At 38.4% G+C, this 22,454-nt stretch overlaps 1 protein-coding gene across 2 annotated transcripts in view; it reads left to right on the forward strand.

Moving 5' to 3' along the window:
• The window catches only part of LOC136445836 (homeobox protein Hox-B6-like), a 56,867-nt gene that overhangs the window by 27,787 nt on the left and 6,626 nt on the right, over positions 1 to 22,454 (forward strand). The window contains exon 2 of one of the 2 annotated variants that reach the window (XM_066443981.1): positions 124 to 198. The gene's annotated coding sequence lies outside the window, so the exon portion shown is untranslated. Of the gene's footprint in view, positions 1 to 123; positions 199 to 18,377; positions 18,671 to 22,454 lie in introns of those variants that run through there. The other variant, XM_066443982.1, reaches the window with a different exon arrangement.

Below are 22,454 nucleotides of genomic sequence, written 5' to 3' on the forward strand. Positions count from 1 at the left end.
AATTGACGAACTGTAAATCATAAAGATACACAAACAAACTTTAAGTACATGATTGACTAGCTAAATGTTTGAAAGATTTCTATTCTGGGGCTATATTCGTATATTTTGTGTATTTATTTCCAGGTGGATTATATACGAGCGGCCATCTTGGATTCTACTATGCGGCTCTCACTGCAGAAATACAAGCCACAACTCAAAGTAAGTTCCAAATCATAATTTCTAAACTTAGTTGTTTAAGTATTATTGATATTGAATGTGTGTACGTATTCGACATCTTCTAAAGTATTTTATAATAAATCACAACTCTATTCTACTCTGAAAGCACACGCACGCACGCACATATCCCAGTCAGTAAGAATTTACAACATGGGACTTTTAACATATTGTATCAAATAACTCAAATATTACAGATAAGAAATATGTGATAACTTCCGTCAGAGGGTAAGTGTATTATTGACTAATACTTAAAAGTTTTAATACTCATATCAAAGGTCCTATTTGCAAGGATTTTGCCTGGGCGCAAAAGTTTTTCATTCTTGTTGTTGTTTATGTTTGTTATCCTACGTACCTATCTTTAAAACACACATTCCTGCACCAAACTGTAACAACGTTGTCTTCACAGAAGATTCTTGTATTTGAAAATACGTCATATAATTATTGTAGCTTCTTAAAATAGTCTATAGGATAGGTTTGCTCTTGTAAGAACTGAGCGGATCCACTGCAAAGCGTCAACTCTCAGAGTCACACTCGTTCGTTCCGACCTTCACCTCTGCCGGCATCCCGGTTGGTTGTTTTAATGATTGCGTTAAATCGTCCATCCGACATGTATCGTCGGAAGGTTGTCAGTTGAAGGATATGTAGCTGTTGGGGTCTCACCACGGGTTCACACTGATCAAGTTATACACAACAACCAGCCATGTCACGGCACGGCATGTTCTCCCCTTGTTAGCACACGGGGTAAGGAGATGTCGGGTCGCAGTGCATCCATAATTTTACCCGCCAATCTGACAAACAAAGAAGTTTTATGGTGCAGGGGGTGGCAACCTTGAACCCTGCCCGTGGTCGGTGTTAGTTGTGTGGTTAAACTACATAAAACACTAACGTGTCTGGTGGTCTGGCGACTGTCTCTTTCCCTCTCTCTCTCTCAACTACATGAAGACATCCATTCATATGTATTTATCTTCTGAAATGAAGGTACTGCTTTTCAAGTCTATCATATTTTTGTCATCATTTTGTAACCGTAAACATACAGCTGATAGTACGCTTTACCCATACATTTAAGCCATTTAATGAGTGCTGTAGTATACGTAGCCATTACAATAGTCATTTTACGGACGAAACTATATCGCGTCGGAACAAGTTGAGACATAGCTTTTTTAGTATGGGTCAGGTGTGAAAAATCAAACATGTTCAAATCTGTTCCCTTGAAAGAATGATATTAGAAGTAAGGCGTTAATCTGAAAGCAACACTGCTAAAAGAAAGTTTGACAGCGGGTTTTTTTCACACAGACTTTTGTTATATAAAAAGATACACACTTGCGGAGAACAAAAACTGTGATGCCTTAAATTAGTCACCATCTGACTTTAAGCTTTATTTCCATAGCCAGATACTGGAGGAAAGACGACGATAAAAGACAAAAAATACCAAATAACGTGGTCTATTTGTCATGTTTGTAGGTTAGCTAGAAGTAGCACATTGCAGTTGGTATATACATGCAGCTGTTGTGAATATATAGCAGTAAATGGCAAGGGTGGATCATTGTTGACATTCATTTGCCTCATCCACTTGCAGGTTTTATTTTTGGTGGCGCCTTTAGAAATGTCGTTTCTAATCTTTGATGGGTAAAAAGTCCTATGAATCCTCCTTTTTTGCGTTCATCTCAGGCAAAACGCAGGTTTTCGCGCCAACAAACATACCAGTCTATTCGAATTCTGTTAATGGAACATATTTGCTCAATACTGTTTTTTTTTTCTTTTAAATCTAGCAACTGACATACATAACAGTATATATACTATATCTTGAAACTTGTTCTGATTGGTTTTTGAATGTAGACCTGTTCATAAAGAATATAGCTTCAAAATGGTTCGGCTGTTTTTCTTCGTTATTGTTCTTTTTTATACTTTCATAGTACAGTTAGGGAAACTGCGTTCACCATATCGTAGAGTTGTGTTTAAAGTCACGTTGAAAGTGTACGTGTATTTATTTAAATTTGTTTTGTCTTAGGTTTTGATTTATGAGTAACATAATATCCAGGAGTTAGTTAGTGTTTCCCTATTTTGCACGTGCTGTGTTGAAGTCAAAGTTTGGAAACAAGTCCCGAAAGATCCAAACTATATGAGGTGATTACGAAGGGGAATGTATGTAGTACTGGACTCGAAGTGTCAAGTGAAGTCATGAAAAATCGAACCGTGGGCTAGATGCAATTTTGTAAGAATCATAGATCGTACAAGCGGTCTAAACTGGAGCAGTCCTACCTGACCGAAAATTCTACTCTACTCTACTCTACTCTACAATCGGAGTATGACATATCAACAAAGGGTAGGGTAGCTTTCTGGAGTTGTGTTTCTGGTAGAGAAAGCTGCCAATTTTACCTGCTAGACCGTATAATAATCGGCCTATGCATTTTGTCAGGTCATGATAATTTGTATGGAGTACGGCTTCAATCGTGTAAAAAATGGTAGCATTATAGAAATTCCATTTTACAAATAAATATTGAAATACTTTGTGATTGCTTCGGCGAAGTTACGAGGAAACTGGACGTTTTGAAAAAATTTTCAGATGATTTGGTTTAAATTCGATGTAGCGATCTTGCTTGGTGCTTATGTATCATTGTGATATTTTTGGTACATCGTAACATTGAGTAGATCGTAAAATGCAATGCATTTAAGAAGAATATTGATATTAGTATTTGTATTTTTTCTAAAGGATTAGCTAAAAACTTACAAATGCCTCTGTTACAGAGTTAAGAGGGGTGCCTAGGCGGGCAAGATACAAGATCACAAACAACGTTTCAACAACAGCCAAAATTGTAAACTCTAGAGTAGAGTAGAGTAGAGTTCATTCTGACCTTAGGAATTCCGATTTCCAGTTTGGACCGGTCTTATACTAACCCGCAGCCCGCTATATTTGGCCTTTCGTCCAAGACATTAAAACTATATCTTTGTATCAGACTTTGCAGCCTTCTACGTTGATACTACTCGTTGATACTACTGCGATGTTTTCATAACATATACCTTACTCCAAACATTGGTGTTAACCGTTGATGCGACTTCAACACTTCGTATGTATTTTGTCAGAGGAGAATTTCTCGGTACTCAAAATGTTGTCACAATATATAGAAAAGGTTCAAGGCTGGTTAAGTAGAGTAGAGTAGAGTATTGGCGTGTGTATCGTAAGTCTTCAAGCCGCAAGGGTCACATGTGATGCTCTGACAGCGTGAAGTGTTGCTATCGGTTGTATTTTCTGCGAAGCCAAGCAGCTCTGTATTGCGGTCTAAACTGGAACAGTCCTACCTGACCGAAAATTCTACTCTACTCTACACTATTCGTAGAGTAGAGTCGAGTCAGCGGTCAGGTTGGAGGTTCGTAGATCGCTCATTGGAATGGTAAAACTGCTCTTTGTAAATTCCTCTGTTGAAAAAAATAAAAACTAGTGAAAATCTAATGATAGAACTGAATTGCCGTAGACAAATATCAGATGTCTTTAACATACATGTGGTGTTATGTACTATTGTGAATAAACGTTGATACTGTATCCCATCGTCCAAATATTCTAATCTCAAATGAGATCTAACGGTGGTAAAACCGTATCCAACTGGCAAAAGGAGTTTTCATAGCCATCCAATGTTCGACAATTTCGGATAACGTCCATTCAAAAAGAGTAGAATTTTCTCAGTAAAGCTCGTTGCAAAACGTCTAGATCCTCTGATTTCTCGCCTGTATTATGTGGTAGACAATTAGAGGATTTAGCCATACTACTTTATAACTAACGATAGTGTTGTAGCAGTTGTAGTAATGCATCTATTGGATCCTTAAAACTTTTCGTAGAGAAATGCTTCATGCGAAAGCGATTGCGATGAATCAGAAAACACATCCTTTTTTCCGAAATGGATTTCCAAACGTGTGAAAAGTGCGTCAGACGATTCACATAACAACATGCCCGCTACTACATTATCCAAGTCGTACAATCAGCTGCTAAAATATATCTCCAATTTGTCTGAAAGATAAAACACTCGCCAGGCTTCTCAAAACTTGTAGGGATGCGAGTCTTTAGCAACGCTAGGTATTCCTCTAACTATATCCTGTGTATGTTTCATGTTGTTTCATACATGTATACACATTCATATGTATTTTAATAAGGCACTCAAAGTTAACTCAAATCAAATCAACTTGCAACTCTCAATACATTTTGTTTCCGTTTATTTTAAGTAGTGGCCAGTATTGTGAGCATTCACTGATATTTGAGCATACTAGTGTATACTGAGAAATACAAAACCGTACCCAATGCGCATCGTGCAAAAATCAATTTTATACTTCTTGACGATAGTTACAACGCACGGAAACCTCTCTACTAAGTTAACACACGTATGAGAATACAATTACATATTCCTTTTATGAAATTTCATACGTCTTTTTTAAAAAAAAACAGCCACCACACGCAGGTCTCCCAGTGCGTAGTCTGCGGCAGACTATGATGGGTCGGTTTGTTGATTCCATCTGCAGATTTCAGCGGCTGATCCATTTTGGGCTTTCGGCGTGAGAGCGACCTCCGCCGCAACACGAACCCCGCCACGGATTGCGCTCCGGCACACCATCCTTCATGTCGGCTAAACCCATACATATCTCTAACCCGTGGAAACATGCGTCGTGCAAAATACATCTGTCTTTCTTAGCACTTGTAGAAAAGAATCTCTGAAGAATAAGGGCGAAAGTTGGAGTTGTAGCAAACGTTGTATATCACAGTCACTGAGTTGGCAAATTAAGGGAAACATATACTCAGTTCTGCGAACGCCATGTTTCTTTAAAAAAAATATATATATAAAACGTACATTCTGATTCCTAACTGAAGAATATAGCATTGTGAAAAAATTAGGGCAGATTTTCAAGATTGTTGTGTACGGAACATACAGTCTCTTATCTATATCTATATTTACGAAGAGGTCCCGAACTTCTACTGAAACAATTCGCACGGGAAAATGTACCTTGAGTTGACCTACGCCTGTCATTTGTTGGCATAATATCTAAAAATTAGATCAAGAATTCTAGAAAAACTTCTGGTCTACTCTAAATAAAACCCTCCTCGTAGTAAATACTTCTGATTTGTTATATAGTTGTAGTTAATTCAATGATTGTAACAACGCCTTATACAGATTAATTCCACAATTCTAAATAGTTTAGAAATTCGAATTTGTTAGAGAAATCTTCCAGGGCAAATGCTTATCAGTTAGGTAGCTGAACTACTATCTTCTTGTAATTTTGGTTCTATCAAAACTTGAACAACAACCCGCAGCTTATGTTGCTTGTAGTGATATATATCTGCGTATATTTTCTTTCCTTTTCGTAACCAGACGTAAATAGATGTACAGATGTACAGAATATTTTCGAACCAGAGTTAAGCATCCAGAAAGTCTCTCTTACAGCTGAAAATGTTCTCTCTAAATGTCGAAAAAGTTTTGTCCGTACGCCAATTCTTTCAGATCGTTTCAGAAATATTCTAACCGTTTGTCAGGGAAATAAAGGTATCGAAAACGACCCGATTCTTCCAGACAAACTAGAGCAAAGTCGTGCCGTCATTCATAGTTTTTCAGGCCAATTTTCTTGTTTCTAAATCATGATTACGAAAAGTAAAGTCCCCATTTCTCTCAAATGAACATATTCCGCGGAAAAGCAATGGGCTTCCCCGACAAGCGTTCAGCGCGCTGTTTGTTATATATAACCCCCGTATCGAACGAAATTGCAGCCTTACGTTTGAAAACATGACACTAATTAGCGAGTACTGTTGAGGAATTGTAAAATATCTTCGTACAAGCGTGTATCGAGATCAACGCGATACGGTAACAAAGATGGAAGCGTTACGATCTCACTAGTTTCCTCTGGGCTCAGTTGTAAAAGAGAAAAACCTGTTTTCTAATTCTGTGACAGGTCTTGTGAAATATGTGTCAAGACCTGTGGGCTTTTACACCAAGTAAGGAAGGTGGGGGAAATTACACTGTTTTATGTATCGTGGAGCCAGCAGTATTTCTTTGTTACACGAAGTTCTATCGTCAAATTAAACCAGCAAACTCACAAGAGAAGTTACTTTTTCGTAAACATAGTGTGAACTTCAGATGTCTTCTTGCCTACACGGTTTTGCTAGCTTGCCAAAAGTGACAAAGTCAACGACAGAAAGAAATACAGAATTATTCTTGCTATCAAATTCAGTGTTACACAATTTTTTCTCAGTTGAAATTCTGCTCTCCTATTCATCATTTTCGTCGTTTGTAATTAGATTTCGATCCAGTTTGAACTTTCTGACATTTTTACAACCTTTGTTTACAAATTCATCTCCGTTTTTATCGATTTTGTGCCATAGCTGACTGGGCCAGCCCACGATAGTTATTATCGGCCCGTATTGCTCTGTCCAAAAGTTGGAAAGAAACTGACAGAAAAGTTGTAACTGATTGGATTTTGGGAGGAATCGGCACGGGGGATTTTCCCAAGTTCCCGGCAGTAATTATAAAAGTCGCGACCCCTCCGGCCACGCCGTCTGTTCTACCAGAACTAAAGACCCTGGAAAATTGGGGTCAGACCCCAAAACACCTCCAAGTGTTACTTTTCGCAACCTTCGATATCTGGGGCAACCTTTTAGCACCTTTTTCTTTCAACTGAATTTTACTTTTACCAACTCAACAAACTTTCTTACCCCCACTTTGTCAAACCAACACTAAGGTACTGTCTGAAAACTTTTCCTGGCAACTTCTCGGTACTTGTTGTAGTTATTTTGTTATGAGATATTTTTGATGATCAAATAACACGGCATTTTTGATATGGTTGGCTTATTATGAAGATTGCTATGGCATGCTATATTTTACCCCATCCTTTGAGAATACATTGTTGCATTATGAAACGTATTACGCCTATATATGAACCTAATGGCCCGAGTACGACCTAAAAAAAACTTCATCCAACTTTTGTAAATTCAATTTTTTCCAACATGACGTGCCAGTAAAGTAAGTTTCACAACATTTTAAACTAAAACGTCACGCACACAAACTTTCACGGCAGACAACTGTTTTTTGTCAATTTCACACTGCTCTTGCCAACTACAATAGCTGACAATACAACACCAAATATCTCCTCTGGTATCTACTGCCCTTTGTTGCGATCGCTGATAAAATTTACGCTTCTTACACCTCATTTCTGGGTGTTCTCAGCAAGAAAAGGGAGTCAGTCTACTTGGTGACTTAATGATAAAACACCAGCTTTCATTTACAAGTAGTATTTACCGGGAACTTAAAGCTTGTCATTATAAATCCTCACGATACAAGAGTGTATCTCTCACGTCCAGCCTTTTGAAAGTACGTGCCGTCTGTCGCGTACTGTTTTGAATTGCGTGAAGCCAAGTGTATTCTAAATGGAGACAGTCTTTTTGTCTGGGTCTGTGAAAATATCGTCGTACTTGTCGAGCGGTTTTTATTCCTAATCCCGAAAGTAAGTCATCGGATATTCCCGTCAATAGGAAGTATTTCCTTGTAGTCTTGAAAAATCGCCTTCTTAATATCAAAAGAAGAATATTATAGTATCACGTTATAGAATGTGAGGTAAACATGACCCCTCGTGACGTTCCCTTCCGGGTCACGGCCGGCTGATGCTAAATTATCGCTTTCTGGCGTGACCTTCACCGCCTCTATTTCCTTTTGTATCTAATGTTTAAAAAAAACGTCGCGTGGAAAACGGATTGGAAAGAGCAACCGTTCGTCCGGAATGTGACACGATAATCAGTTTCCCGGTGGGAATTTTCCAGACATTTTAATACCCAGGACTGGCTTGATGGTGAAGCAAGCAAAAAAAAGTGTATTTATCGACCTCAGACGTATGGACGTCGCTACGGACGTTACATTTTGTTCCGTAATTGGGCCTCAACGATTTCGTCCTTCTGTTTGTCAACTGTGAGCCTCTCTATGGCGGTAGTTTTCTCTTTTACCTCGCGACAGTTGAGATAGAGTGAACGATGGCATAATTTCTAGGCACGGACATATCGTCGCTTCCAGCGGGAGAATTGGCACGTTTGCCCTTGTCTGCCGCATGACACGTTCCCTCAAAGTCGCCTCTGGACACATCATTTTCTTGAAATATAGGCAATTTCGGTTGAGAAGGCTTCTTGAACCCTAGAGACCTAAATGTTAAATTGTTTCTCGCCCGGACTGTGTCGTTTTTAACTTTGAGGGCATGATCAAGTACGTGTTACCAACATAACTGCCTCGTGTGTTGATGCATATGTTAGGAGAAAGGATACATTTCTTGTATGATTTGTGCCTTTTCTGGTGTTTCTTATACTTTGTATCGAGTTCAACACAAATTTTAACTTGCCTTCAAACCGACTCTCTGTTTTGAGTGGTTGTGGGAATAGAGAAGGTGTTATTTGGGGCAAAAATGACCAAACGTTTGAAAGATAAAACATGGCACGATTTTTAACATGCGATATTTTTCTTGCAAATTGTTTATGCTTTAGCGTGCTAGTACTAACATTTCTTGTCTATCCTTATAAACTGTGTTATCTTATCATCTTTTCTGTCTTATTTTTCAAAAATTGATTTTGTAGCATTCTAGTGATGCTAGAATGCGTATTTCTAAGAGGGTTTTTGAAAATGGATAACGACGACATGTTTTATTTTTTGCCAAACAAAAACTCACTGGGTATTCAGGCCAACTTCCTCTATTCCAAACACAGTGAAATTACAAATTTAATACCAACGAATTGATCATTTTTTCTGGCAATACGTGGATACTTCTCACAGGAACTTTATAGTGCTTATCTGTGATTTTTCGTTCCGTTTGCAAAAACGAGACTCGCCGCCATTTTGAATTCTAGCCCAAAATTAGCATACGGAAAAACCCTATTTGACAAAACACCCATATGATACATAAACTCGCCTGAACTTCGATTTCCATTTGATAATGTGCCCTGAGACTTATACAGTGTATCTTTTATAGATCGTTCGGTCACATAAAAATTGTCATGCTAAATCAAGTATACAGACGTCGTTAAAAAACACGCCACACAAAAACACACACAAAGCACTTCATGTGACGATGCATTTTACATTCATACTCATGTTTGTGAAAAATTCTAATTGATTTGGTTATTGTAATCCCTACGGTATGGGGAGGGCGAGCTAGTCTTTTGTGACGCAATTTTAGTACCGTTTCTTTCGCTATAAATTTGATAGTTGATACTTGTGTGGTGCTCATTTCCTCGCAGTCGCTGACGAGAACTGATCAGGGTAGGACTATTGCACTCTCTTTTTCTTCCAATCTTTCTAACATAGTCACAGACACGCTATTCCTACAGGCGCTCCATTTAAGTAACGCTTATCTTGTCAACATTGTTCGTGACCATATCTACTTAAGCTATGTTAAAATGGTGCGCAGTTCAAAGGTTGGGCGTATTTTGACACACACATTGCATCTGGGGATTTCGTGCCTTTGTTGGGCTGTACCCACATTTCTTTCCCAAGTGAATGTTCTAACTGCAGATGACTTTGTGTGAGAGACACGTGTCTCGAATTCCGTTTCTCTACAAAGAGAAGACGGACCGGGTAAGTTTTTGGTTGAAGGCCATGTAGATGGGAAACATGAGGCGTACAGGTCTGGGCGTACAGCCGCGCATTTTTATTTTCGTATTTGGAGCTGTTTATTTTAAGTCTCCTGTCCTCAAACAGGGTGAAACGACTCTTATTTAGAACAAGGAAGAAGGACCATAATTCAAAGACATAAGACACACCCATAGCGACAGTGTAGAATGTTTATATGTGTTTAAAGGATCCATAATTTTGGGTGTTTACTTACTCTAAATTTGTTGTCTGTATATATTGTTCACAGCGCGTACAGTCCTTGCTTTTAGCTTGCAGTGCTACACCTAAAACATCTAGCTTCCACTCAGCTCAGTAGGGGTAAAGACTTAATACGTGCATTTAATTTTTCTTATGAAATGACAGAAAACGTCAACATAAACGCCTCGAATATTATATTATAGCACCTGAGTTTGTTTATGTAACCTTTATACTTCGGGACTTGGGTGACAATGTGCATGCATGACAGTATTTTCTTTCTCCTACGTTTACATTTCACATGTTTGCGTGCCAAAAGGTGTAAGCCTAAGTTTGTGGATATATCGCTCCATTTTCTGTTGTTCCTTTATCGGTCATACACTACTTGAAGCAAACCACTGTTTCCAGATGTGTCATTTACGTGGAAAAAGCGCTGATTATCTTGTCAGGTTAGTCGTGTGCTATCACCAGTGTCAAACAGTATTGTGAGGGGTCCAGGTAAGTGTAGTGGTTACCGACAATTTTGTGTCATCAAAGGTGTTGGGGTCAGGACCCTCCCTGGCGCCCTGTAGGACGATACAGCAGTCTACTGACGATAGACAAGGGAGAAATCTACCTGGAGAAACTGACATCTTCATTACGGATCAAACTGACACCATTTTGAAACGTTTCTAGTCTACAAGAGTAGAAAATATGTCGTATTTTGCTAATAGCGAAACGAAACAGGGGTTGCGATGCAAAATAAAAAACAAAAACATTTTTTTTAAAGACAGCGTCAAAACATGCTTCTTTTTTCATCTAACTTTCTGAAATATTTTGCTTTACTATTATATTCTTTTTATCAAGCAATGGCTAGACATTTGCACAAAATCATAATTTAAAAGGTAAAATTTTTTATAACGGTTTAACAGAAAAAAATACACCTATAAAAAGTAAATCAGACTTTGAATTAAATATTAGAAAAACAGGCTTCCTCTATTCTTTGGTAGTTTCAGGTCCGTGTGTTAGAAACACAAATGCGAACATAACGTTCAATATTTCAGTCTTACTCTTACATGAAGTTCTAGTGTACTTTGCAAATCTCAACGGTTTTATGTTGGATCAACTAAAAACAAGGCGAGGTGCTCACTCTGGTGACTGAAAAGCGCCCTCTAGGCCACGGATTTAACACTGCACCCCGGGGACCTATGTCAGCCGCCGGATTATAAATTTCAGCGCAATCTGATAACGAAAAACTCTGGTAGGAAATTTACTGATTACAGACGGCGGGAACACATTTACAGGAAGTTATCCCTTCCTTCATAAGAGCGTTATGATCGACGGGTTTTGGCAGAGGGGATTGTAAACTTCCCACATGTGCGCGTAATGTTTTCAAAACACGTGGCGCGGTGCGAGCAACTTTCGCTCATTTTACGCCAATTTCTTCCAATTTTGGAACATTCTACCGAAAGAAAATGTTTTAAAAAGTGCCATAGTTGTTTGACTCATACGTTAGCGTAAATAGATTTACAATATATTTCAAACTGTTTCGTGAGTGTATGGCTAAGGTAAGATTGGCTGAACTTCATGGTTTTTACCACTGCGAAACAAGTTTTAATATTTGCTATTTTTGTTGTTGTACAATTTCACACAGCAATACCATTAGTACTGTAGGTATGATTTGGAATAGATTAGTATTTGGCATTTTTGCTTTCTAGTGCTTCATGTTTTTCGGGGTTGTTTTCTTCATTTAAGATCATTTAACACCATGCTACTTTTGATAAACTCTACCGCCTTCTCATTTGTTTAGATCACTTCAACACTGAACAATATTAATTTCTTATATATACCATAAATACACTGATACTTTTTATTGTAAGTCCTTGGCTTTTATTGTAGGTATATATGGTACAAGAACATGTATAGTTAGTTTGGGTCCAAGTGTGATATTTCTAGCAACATACATAGAGTCATGCCTTCCGCTGCACGGAAATTTACAAAATTGTGGAATCGCCTGTTTTACTTACGAATGATATTCTTACAATGTTGTATTTTGTTGCTTTCCTTGTATATCCGATACAACTTTATAAATCAACTCTTAAGTTGAAATATTATTCAAAGCATGTTCAGTTTGTTAGTGATGAGCTTACTTATATTATAGAGTAGAGTAGATAGTTTAAAACCATATGCATATTATGGCATTGCTTTGGGTTATGCATTATACAGTTCATATTCAATATCGTGCATAGACTTTTCTTTTACCACAGACCTTGTTTATGTAACGTGAATGTTAACTTCGACCAAATTTCAATTTTCAAAAACGGGAATCGACAGTTGCATGGGCCAAGTTTATGGTAGCAAATCGTAAAAAAACCTATGTGGAAAAAAATGTAATCTTTTGATTATAAGCTATGTGATTTTTACATGTTATCGTGATTTCGGTTTGTGAATTTTGAAATATTTCTTCTTTTAAAATTTCTTAGCTTCAACGTTGAGCGTCAGGATTATTTCGTTCGCTCTGTGAACCCAGGTTGTGGCAAGCTCGGTCGCCATCTTGATTTTTGTCACACTGATCGTTTTGCGGTAAACGTCGTCTGATTTCTAAAACACCTTATCTTCTCTATCCATACCTGTGCGAATATTAGTCATATTCTCACACAAATAGTTCTTTTTACACATAGCTATCTTGATGCTACGTGCATGAGTGGATGGTGGAAATCGAGAGAAACCACCTTCCCACCTGGTAGACCAAGATTATATTGTGCTGGCGCCATAGTGGCAAAACGGCGTGCTCCCGGCGATACGCAGATATCCAGAGGCGCCAAAAACACAGCGATTTTCCTTCAAATATATTTCTTTGGTGTATCCTGCTAATTTTCCACTTAAGCCTATGAAAAATGGTCACGTTTGTAGGTTGAAAACCGTGCGATTCACACGCAGTACGGGGGGAAAGCTGTGTGTTAAACACTGGAGATTTCAGAGGGTCGCGCTGATACAAACCACACCAGCATTTCATGCCTCCCCTTCACTTTGCATTTCACACCAGATGTATCTTATCTCCTCCAAGGTTGTCTACAAAGTCAGTGGCCTTTGGTGTTTACTTAACTTACAAACCTTTCTCTGACCTTGGGTTCGGAATGTCCTCGGAGTTGGGTAGTGTATTGTTACCTTATACTGCACATACATGTTTTAACACGAGTGTAGTTCTAGTAGTTTTATCCTTGTCCGCAACGTGTTTCTGTACTTTTATTTCTTTGCACTGTCCTTTTTGTTTTGAAAATAAGTATAAAAGGACGTCTGAAGTTCAAAAAGAAAACATGTTACAAGCAAGAATTGTCCCTTAACCATTTTTTGTACCAAAGCTACAATTTCCAGTCTATGTGGCATTCTTTACAAGGTGTTGAAATAAATTTATCAGTGTTCGTACCCACAAAATTTAGAGCTCCAAATGTTGATCTGGAATAAGAAAGAAAACGCTCAAACTCTCCAACCTTCTTTCAATTCTGTGCACATTTTTCTCTCCAATGTGTTTGAAAGATAAAACAAAGCTGTTATCCTACTTCTACCTGATATTCATCACGAGGAAAGATAATCGTATCTTGCCTTACGAAACGGGAACACAGGATTATTGCCCATGTCACAGGAAAGCACTTGAGCTTCGTGTTCTAATAATACAGCCAAGGCGATCGTTTCGTCTGAACAGTTATATCTGTTGGTGGATTTTCTCTCAATTTACTTTCTGTTGTGATAACAACTTGTCTTCTTTAGAAATCATCTTGCGTAGTTGTGTCAAATACAGTTCTTTGCTGCGGTCTCAGAAATGACACTAAGATAGTTAGAATATAGCGTATAGTACGAAAGATGCGGCAATAGTAAAAGTATGTATGACTTTTACCTAAAAAGCATAGATAGTCCCATTGTTAAAGATATTCATCCAGCATACGTTTTAGTAGAATAGAGTAGAGCTTATTCTTTGCCCCAGGACTAACAGTTTTCATTTCTTGTATCTATAGCTTATCTAGTGGAGAAGCGATATGAACAAGTTGAGAACGAGACATCCTTTAGAAGAACGTGTCTGTGTGAAAGAATACACGATAGAAGATCACCAAATAGTTTACTTTATTCAACATTCAGTGCTAACAGTGATGCCAAAATGATACATTTGATAAAGGGTGTTTAGATTCCTTTTAATGCACACTATAATACCTGATGTTTTGCTGAAATAAAACTTATAACAGTAGCGATCACAATTTCCTGAGTAGAACTAACAATGACATAAACACCGATGTAAACATGCTGGTTTTGGTGTCTCATAAACTCATGATTGAGTTTGTTATTGGTAAGACTATTGGGTTGTGTTTTCATATCCATACCTTCTCATTTGAATTGTTTTAAGTTCAGTGAAGGCAGGAATTGTCCAACAAAAATAGTTAATATATACAATTGCAATTCCCGGTAACATAAACAAACAGGATCAGTCAAAGAAAATGTTAGAGAAAGTGGAAAACATACGGTCGGGGAAAACTACTTTGCGAAATGACAAATTTTACATGTCTTTCAATGTTTTGTCCCTTACCCCTATTTTGTATTTTAGCCAGAAATAGAGAGATATGATATAAAATAGTTTATATTATTTCGTATCTGATTACCTGGATGTCAAACCTTCTTAGATGTATGAACATATCATGTTTCCGTTGATATATCAGAATTCAAAACATAAACTCAACTCGAATCGCAACCAGCAAATGTTTACAATGTGTAGTAATGGCCACAACAATTAATTTCATAGCGATGTGAAGAATAACCATTTCAAAACTATGTTACGCATTACAAAAACAACATGGTAAAAACATCAGACTCCATATCATGAAGAAACAAGTGAAAACTCGGATACCGCTTGGAGCGATACACAAACTTCAAGTGCTGTTATCTTCCCAAAACGTGGATCCAATTTTCCACCCTTACTTCTCAATTTTCTTTGAAATAGTAAATTTTTACTTGTAACAACAAATCATAGTGTATTCTGACACATTCATTGCGTCCGTGGATTAGAATTACTAAATTCGTGTTTGCATTATACTTTTTTCCAATCACCAAAATAGAGAAAAAGACATTTTGAAACATTCATCAAATCCTTTTTAATCTATACCCCAGCCACACGCGTATATTTCAGATGTTCCAATTTTCCATATAGCAATATTGTCGACTTTGGCTGAGCACCACGTATAATATTTGCGGAATTTTCTTGCCAAATATCCGTTAGATTGGAAGCTGTGTGTGAGTAGTTGGAATAGCATGTGTGATATACGAGTCTTCGCGGGAAACGATATAAAGAACTCGTGTTAAAATTGCGCTCTCCTTCGCGCTTATCAATCATATATGCTTCTTTTCCCCTTTGCAAAAGTTCACTTGCAAAAGTTCACATTGGATACTATATTACCAGAGTCACGATTGTAGAAAAGTTTTCACCAATGGGGTCACACTTCCAGCTCTTCGCATTTTTCTTTCTTCTCAGAATGAGAATCGTCGAATAGAAAAAAGTAATTGGAATAACTGCTCGCTATGAATTATCAGTAAGTTCCTATAAAATCTTTCATCTTGATGCTGGCTCTACTGTTGACACGTGCGAGTCTTGAGTCAGAAATGTCCAGGATTCCAGAGTCCTTTGTGACCAACTCCCCCTCTCCCTCCTCCTGGAAAAAAAAACACAAGATCCTTCAGCTTATACATAAGATAAATTTACCGCTATTACTTTCCAAATGCGACTCAGAGTTTCCATGCATTACATACAATAAGACCTTTTTGTTAGCCCTGTCCCTTCCAATCTTCCTTAGAGAAATCCCTACAATTCTTCTAATTCTCAAGCAATCTTCTTCCAATTTTCCCGGCTTGGTCGGGGCCCTCCCACACTTCAAGCGTACTAATCCTAACATAATAACAACCTGATCCTCCTCATAACTCACTCCCAAATCCTTTTAGAACGACATGGACAGAAGGAGGAGAAAACTCCCAGCTTTTGCAAATTGAAATGGCCGGGATCGATGTGAGAAGCACCTCTGTGCGCATTTGTAGTAATGCGTCCGTCCGTTTGGCAGTCCCTATGTTCGCGGACTCTACACTACTGCTTGACAAAGGGGAAAGCTCTTCCTTTGCTTGGATCAATATCTGCTGAAACAAGCAGGATGCCATCGGGTCAAGTACCCAGGCATTCGTCCTTCTACATTATTTATCTGCGGTCTCTTAGCAAATGCCTTTATAACTGCTGTATTTGATTATGCTTTCAAAGTTCATTCGCTCCTCAACTTGCTGTCAGTTTGGCGCAGAAAAGCCATCCTGTACGATGTCGTCCCGCAGTTTTTTGATGGGGGTGTCCTTTCCTTTTTTATTGAATTGGGAATTTCTATAACCCAAGGTAATATAGCTCTGAACGTAGCCAACAGTGGGGCAGAAGGATCTACATTATTAGCATTGACGGGGAGCCAATTGCTTCTATAGATCGCAGTCATATTTCAAAATCTCATATTCATTTCTAAATTAGCCATGTAAGATTCGCTCATCTAAAAACAAAGGGAGGGTTTTGATGAATAAGTCTAACCTAGGATATCGTATCACTACATGCTGAACTTTTGAACTTTGGCGATCTTTTTGGCAGAGACTGTTTATAAAGTCTGACAAGTTGAGGTTAAGAGAAGTCAAATATCTTTCCAAGCGGGCGTCGTGGCTGATGGCATCTTTGATGAAATCTCCATGACTTTTGCGCAGGGCCGGGGCAGAATCGACAACTGACGACCCCATACATTTCTTTCGGGGAAATTGACATCGTGAACAATTCGCCTCTTAGCACGTCTTCCCAGGAAATAAGCACCGAAATTGACATTTGGAATATTCCTCTTTGCAAAACGACGCCGTTAAATGATTCCAAATCTATTTCTTTTTTTGCTGTTTCGACTCTTTTTTGTGTGTGTGTCCCTTGCGATAAAACGATGCCGGATCCGGAGAAGGATAACAAGTTGGCATGATGTATGGAGAAATTTGTCCGGGTTTAGGAACTGGATCAAATAATAAAAGTGAACGAGGCGCTACACATACAGAAGTAATGACAGTTGGTGTCGCCCTGTGCCCATTTTCATTTGTCACCGCGGCAGAAGTGTCCGGCCCCTTCTCAACGCCGGATTTGTCCGCCATCTGAAATTGCCCGCCATGATTTTAGCACCCCGATATTGACCACCGTAGCTCATGCGACTAGAACCCATCGTTCTCCAGCTACTTCAGAAGGCTCCTCGCCCTTGATGTAAGGGTTTCCACTCTGTGCTCTTCTCCAATTGATTGCATTTAAATTCCTTACTTTCAGCTCAAGCTCTGCTGTCGCTACCGCGCGGTAAAAAATCAATTTTTACACGTCGGGCCACCACAATTTCAACTTAATTGTTCATTTACGTTCCTGGTCCGCGTGAAACTTCCCTCGCAGCCCATTTTTTCGATTTCTACTATTGCGGTGTACGCTACATTAATTAGTGTGACCCTGGTATGAACTCTTCCCCTCTAAATACTGTCTGGAGCGACCATTATTTTCAATCTCGCCCCAATCCCTACGGAACGGATTGTGGCTATACCTTAACAACCACCTATCGATAAACCGAAAAAATCAGCCCGCGCCGCGCATAAATATCCAGCTTGCCGACAAAGTAGTTGGAATGGACATGTTTTCGATTTTCTCATTATCTTTCCTTTCCTTAACCTCTTCCGAATCTATAACACACACACTCGGCAGTGCCCATGCGCACAGGTGGGTTCAAAAGGTGGGCTCACCTGTACCAACTCTCACCTCAACCCCCCAGATGAAATTAATTGCAGGAAACCAGATCGATACAAAATTTATATGTGGGTCTGAGCGAAGGGTCGACCCTAATTTGCACTTTATTACGACTTGATGTGAGCTGAGATCCATCTGTCAAAAGGGACGTGTCCGGGTGATGCTTATATCTGTCCGAGAGCGCCGCGCTGAACTCGGGAGAAAATGTCAGTGTTCAAAGGTCCCCGGCTCCTGGCAGCGGCGCGGGAAGATGGATGCGGCCCGTGGCTGCTTGTGTGACCCTGTGACAGATAAACAGCGATACCGCTCCCAGCCAGCGGCGCGCTCTTTTCACCGCTGACTACTTCTATACAAGCCAAAACGAAACATCTGACAACATTCCAAACTTTTTCAAAACAACTAGTCCGTTATTTCTTAGATTTTTTAAACAAGATTCCTACCAAATCCCGGCATATAACGCTCCTCCCGGTTTCTTCTATTTCTTAAACTGTATGATTTTCCCCTATACCGTTCTGAAATGTAGAAAAAAATGAGAGTTTATTCTTTAAACGTATTCTCTACTTAATGTGAGTGTGTTGCCAGAAGTCTTTCCAAGTAGTTCGTTGGGTGATTTTTCAAAAAAGTTGTGTCAGGTCACATGTTGTTGAACGTCCTTCAGAAATACTATATATGACGATTGTACCCAACCGGGTGAAAGGTCAGGTATATCACATTACGTTAAACAGTTAGTGAAACGATTGGTTCACTCGTAAAACTTCTTAATTGAATCACTTTATCCTTGGACGCCATTTGACGACAGGCCCCGTTGGAGGATTGTTGTGTTTTGAGGACCCTGTCTCGTCCTATCATGGTAAACTTCTCTAAACAGTTCAACTTGTTCGTTGTTTTTGTAACCATCAACCACTAACTGGCGACCTTTTCAAACGGAATGTCTCCTCACAACTGATTTCTGTTCGTAGGTTTGCTTTCTCACGTTTTGTGTAGAATTTAGCACTGAAATCTAACGTGTTTTGTGGAAGAAGGAGTGTGTGTTGGCTGCTTGTACTTTTGTTGTTACTGTTGTTGTTGTTTTCCTTCAATGGCGTTACTCTAGCACCTACAACTTGCATTCTATCGCCCCAAATCGTGTTTTCCCTATTTCAAACTACACCTAAAACTTTCCTTACTTATAGTAGTATATTATCCCACCCGAATTAAATTCCCCTAACGTTGTGTTTGTAATGTTTCGTTGTTAAAAGTTGTGTATTTCTCTGTGTCTAGTCTGTGTCGAGTCTTGTTTTGATCCAGAGAGTGTTAAAATCAACACTCATGTTCACGTGTGAATTTCCTTTGCTTCAGGCTGGTAAAGCACCATATTTCTTCGCAAAAAGGTCTCTGTTATGCTTCTTTTAAAGTTATATTAATCTTGTCGTTAACGCTGTTGCTTTTGTTGGCGTTTCGTCACCTTTAGGTTTTACCAGTGACAAGTAGAAGCTTGTTTCATTTTTCAATTCGATGCATTTTTTCTTAGGTCTTAAATCTTAACCACAACATGTCTGTAAATAAAAAAAAGCTAAGAGTAAGATACTTAGGTTTCATACTGAAATATAAGCCAAAGCCATAACTTTAGGGGACAGAAACATGACTGGTTATTCAAATGCTGTTTCCTACAACCAAAGCTTGCTGTTTCTACGTCCTGAAATTATTTCAAAATGTACTGTACGTTTCTGCGCAACGTTCTATCAAATTTTCCTCGTATTCATCACTTTCTGAAATGCCTTAGTTGATATACTATGTGCAGATATTATAGCATGCGGCACAAGTGCCTATATTTCAGTCTGTCTAAGTTTGATAGCTGTTAAACTATAAACACAACGTGACAAAACAACATGTCAAATTTCTCAACTTTTGAGGCGTCCTTCTAGCCTTTATTCCAAAGCACATTTCGCATTCTATACTGTTTACGTACCAATCTACTGAAGCTTTAGATACACCAAACCAACTTCTAGATACTTGCCTAGAACATCTTTGTATAGTTTAACTCGAAACTACAGCTTTACAGAGAGTATTTCCCGTAGAATTTATTCGTTGTCAATATCTCTCACTCAAAGGTGGAACAACCTATGATAATATATCGCCTAACACACTTTCCACTGTAGGTTAACATTGTAAATATAAATTCTACTTAACCCGGCGAATAAAAGAAGACAAAGCGACTAACGAACTCTTACAACATACTTACTAAAGATTGATGTTTGTCCCTTGACCACATTTAGACAAGCAGCTAACATATCATGAACATATCAGCAGCGTTGTGTCCCTTATAAACATGCAGTAGGGTTTCAACTCTTTCCTTCATTTGAGGCGAAGTCACATTTATTTGGAAGGGTTGCACATGGTAGTTTGGGGAACGATAACTGTTTCTAAACGTAGGAACTAAACTAAAATGTGTTCGGTGTTTAACCTTTTGGATGTGTGACACTTCTGTAAGAGTTATGAGAAAAGTCAATTGTGTTCAAGGTTTCATTCGTGTCGACATGCGATAACCTTTTATCGCCTTTTTACACTACTACGAGTCTTGTTCAATCTCTCAGCGATTGGTGGGAAATGTGTGTCTTATTATAACAACTGAATAAGTAGCACGAGGCCAAAAGTAAGATTGTATTCTTGTTATTTTGTTGTCGCTAGATTGGTGTAATTTTTGTCACTTTTGTCCTTGGTTTTGGTGTCAAAACGACATTGTTAAGTTATTTATACTTAACATTTATACCGTATTTTACAGAATAAAGTCGTTTGTTTTGTTTCGTTCTATTCTCACAAAACTTTGTCTTGAATCCTTTCCAAAAATCTCTCTCTTCTTTCCATGTAGTTCACAAAAAACACACTACATTTTTTCTCACTTTTCTGAAAAGATACTTACATGTACAAAAGAGCATCAAATAATCTCACCTTGACCTATAAAGGCAAGGTTATGTTGCTAACTTTGTTCCCCCTTGAATCCAAGTCTTGAATTATTATAGTTGAATGAAGCTAAAGAGATATATTTTTCAATGTTCTGTAGATTATGATTAACTGCGCGATAGTATACTTCCGTCAAGCTAATTTCTTAACATAATTACACCGTTTAGCTGATATTGTCAGTGATATTTTTCTCTTTAATTGTGACCTTTGCCGAGGATGACTTTGACACATTTTAATCGTCCTCTAGAGGGTTTGCCGCTGTGATACTATTGCTATCACGTTACATGTGATAACTTTTTCTTCTCTTGGTGTGGCGTTACTATTCATTTCAAATTCCTCTTCATTAACCAGTTTTGTAGATTAAAACTATTAACATTCAAACTCTTAATTACCAGACACAAATTTGTTCATTAGAGACATTTTTTCTCAGTGTGTATGGAAGAAAAATAAACGCAATATCTTTATTTTCAGTGGTTGCGTTTTTGTGCGCTCGGCCGCCATGTTTTTCCTGGGAAAAACCTTACTCACTCAATCGTCAATTTTTGTACGAAGGAAAAAAACAATATTCATTATTCTATAGCCACAAACACATAATTATAAAGATACTGAATATATCTATGATAAAAGCTAGGGTAGGCTAATTGTGTCTAACATTTTACACGTCTTGCAAAAAACAAAAATAAAACAGTAGCGACCCAGCAGTATATTTCGATCTAAACAAAAACCCGCTCCCCTCTAAAAATTATTTTCTATTTTGTTAAATCTACATTGAAAATACAATAGATGATTTTAACGCTAACAATTAACCTATATTCATCATCTTATATTATGATAGAGGGTCAATGCAGAAGCTTTTTTTTCTAAAACATTATCAGCTAAACTTGTGTCTATGTACAAAGATGTATTTATATATTTTTCTGTCCTTGTAGTAAGTCTGTTTTTTAGATCACTTCTTGCTCCTTTACAGCGTGTTTATCTGTGTGTGAGGCTTTGGCCGTTCGGCCTTCACCGTCTGGCATGTTTTTCTTTAATTTTACCCCGACAGCAAGTGTCAAAAGTGAGCTCCACCATTCCCTGTAGAAAAAGAAGCGTCTCGCTGTGAGGTTGGATCCCGTCCAGAAGTCAAATCAACCCGTCTACCCGCCGGGTTCTAGTCGTAAACATCTTTTTACTCTCACTGCGGTCAACTCACGCTGATTTCAAGACCGTTTTATGTGCATTTCACGAGGTATAAAAGGTGAAAATCGACAGTATAAATTCCCGCGTAGATTTTTCACCGTGCGTTGAGACTCTTACTACTACTACTACTACTACTACTAATACACGGATGTTGTTTTTGTGTCGTCTGTAAATCCACCGATCATGGAAGCCTTCCAGAAAAACTTAGACACAACAACAGCAGAAACCTCGGAGCTATTTCATGCACGCCAATGAAGAATACTCAGTAAAAGGGTAGCGACTAGTCTGTCAAAAGAAAATAGCACATAATCGTCGCAGCTATCATTTTTAATAGCGATGCAGAGACGTGACAATTACAGGTGCTTTATAGCAACTACCTCCATTCCCTTTTCTATGACACAAAAGGTTTCGCCTGGAGGTTTGACCAAATTTTCACACCTTGAAGAATTCTTTTTAGAACACCTGGCCAAGTGTTAGATCACCCACGGCAGAGTTTGGCAGATTTATAACGCTTT

Source organism: Branchiostoma lanceolatum, chromosome 12 (genome assembly GCF_035083965.1).
Source record: "Branchiostoma lanceolatum isolate klBraLanc5 chromosome 12, klBraLanc5.hap2, whole genome shotgun sequence".
NCBI lineage: Eukaryota > Metazoa > Chordata > Leptocardii > Amphioxiformes > Branchiostomatidae > Branchiostoma > Branchiostoma lanceolatum.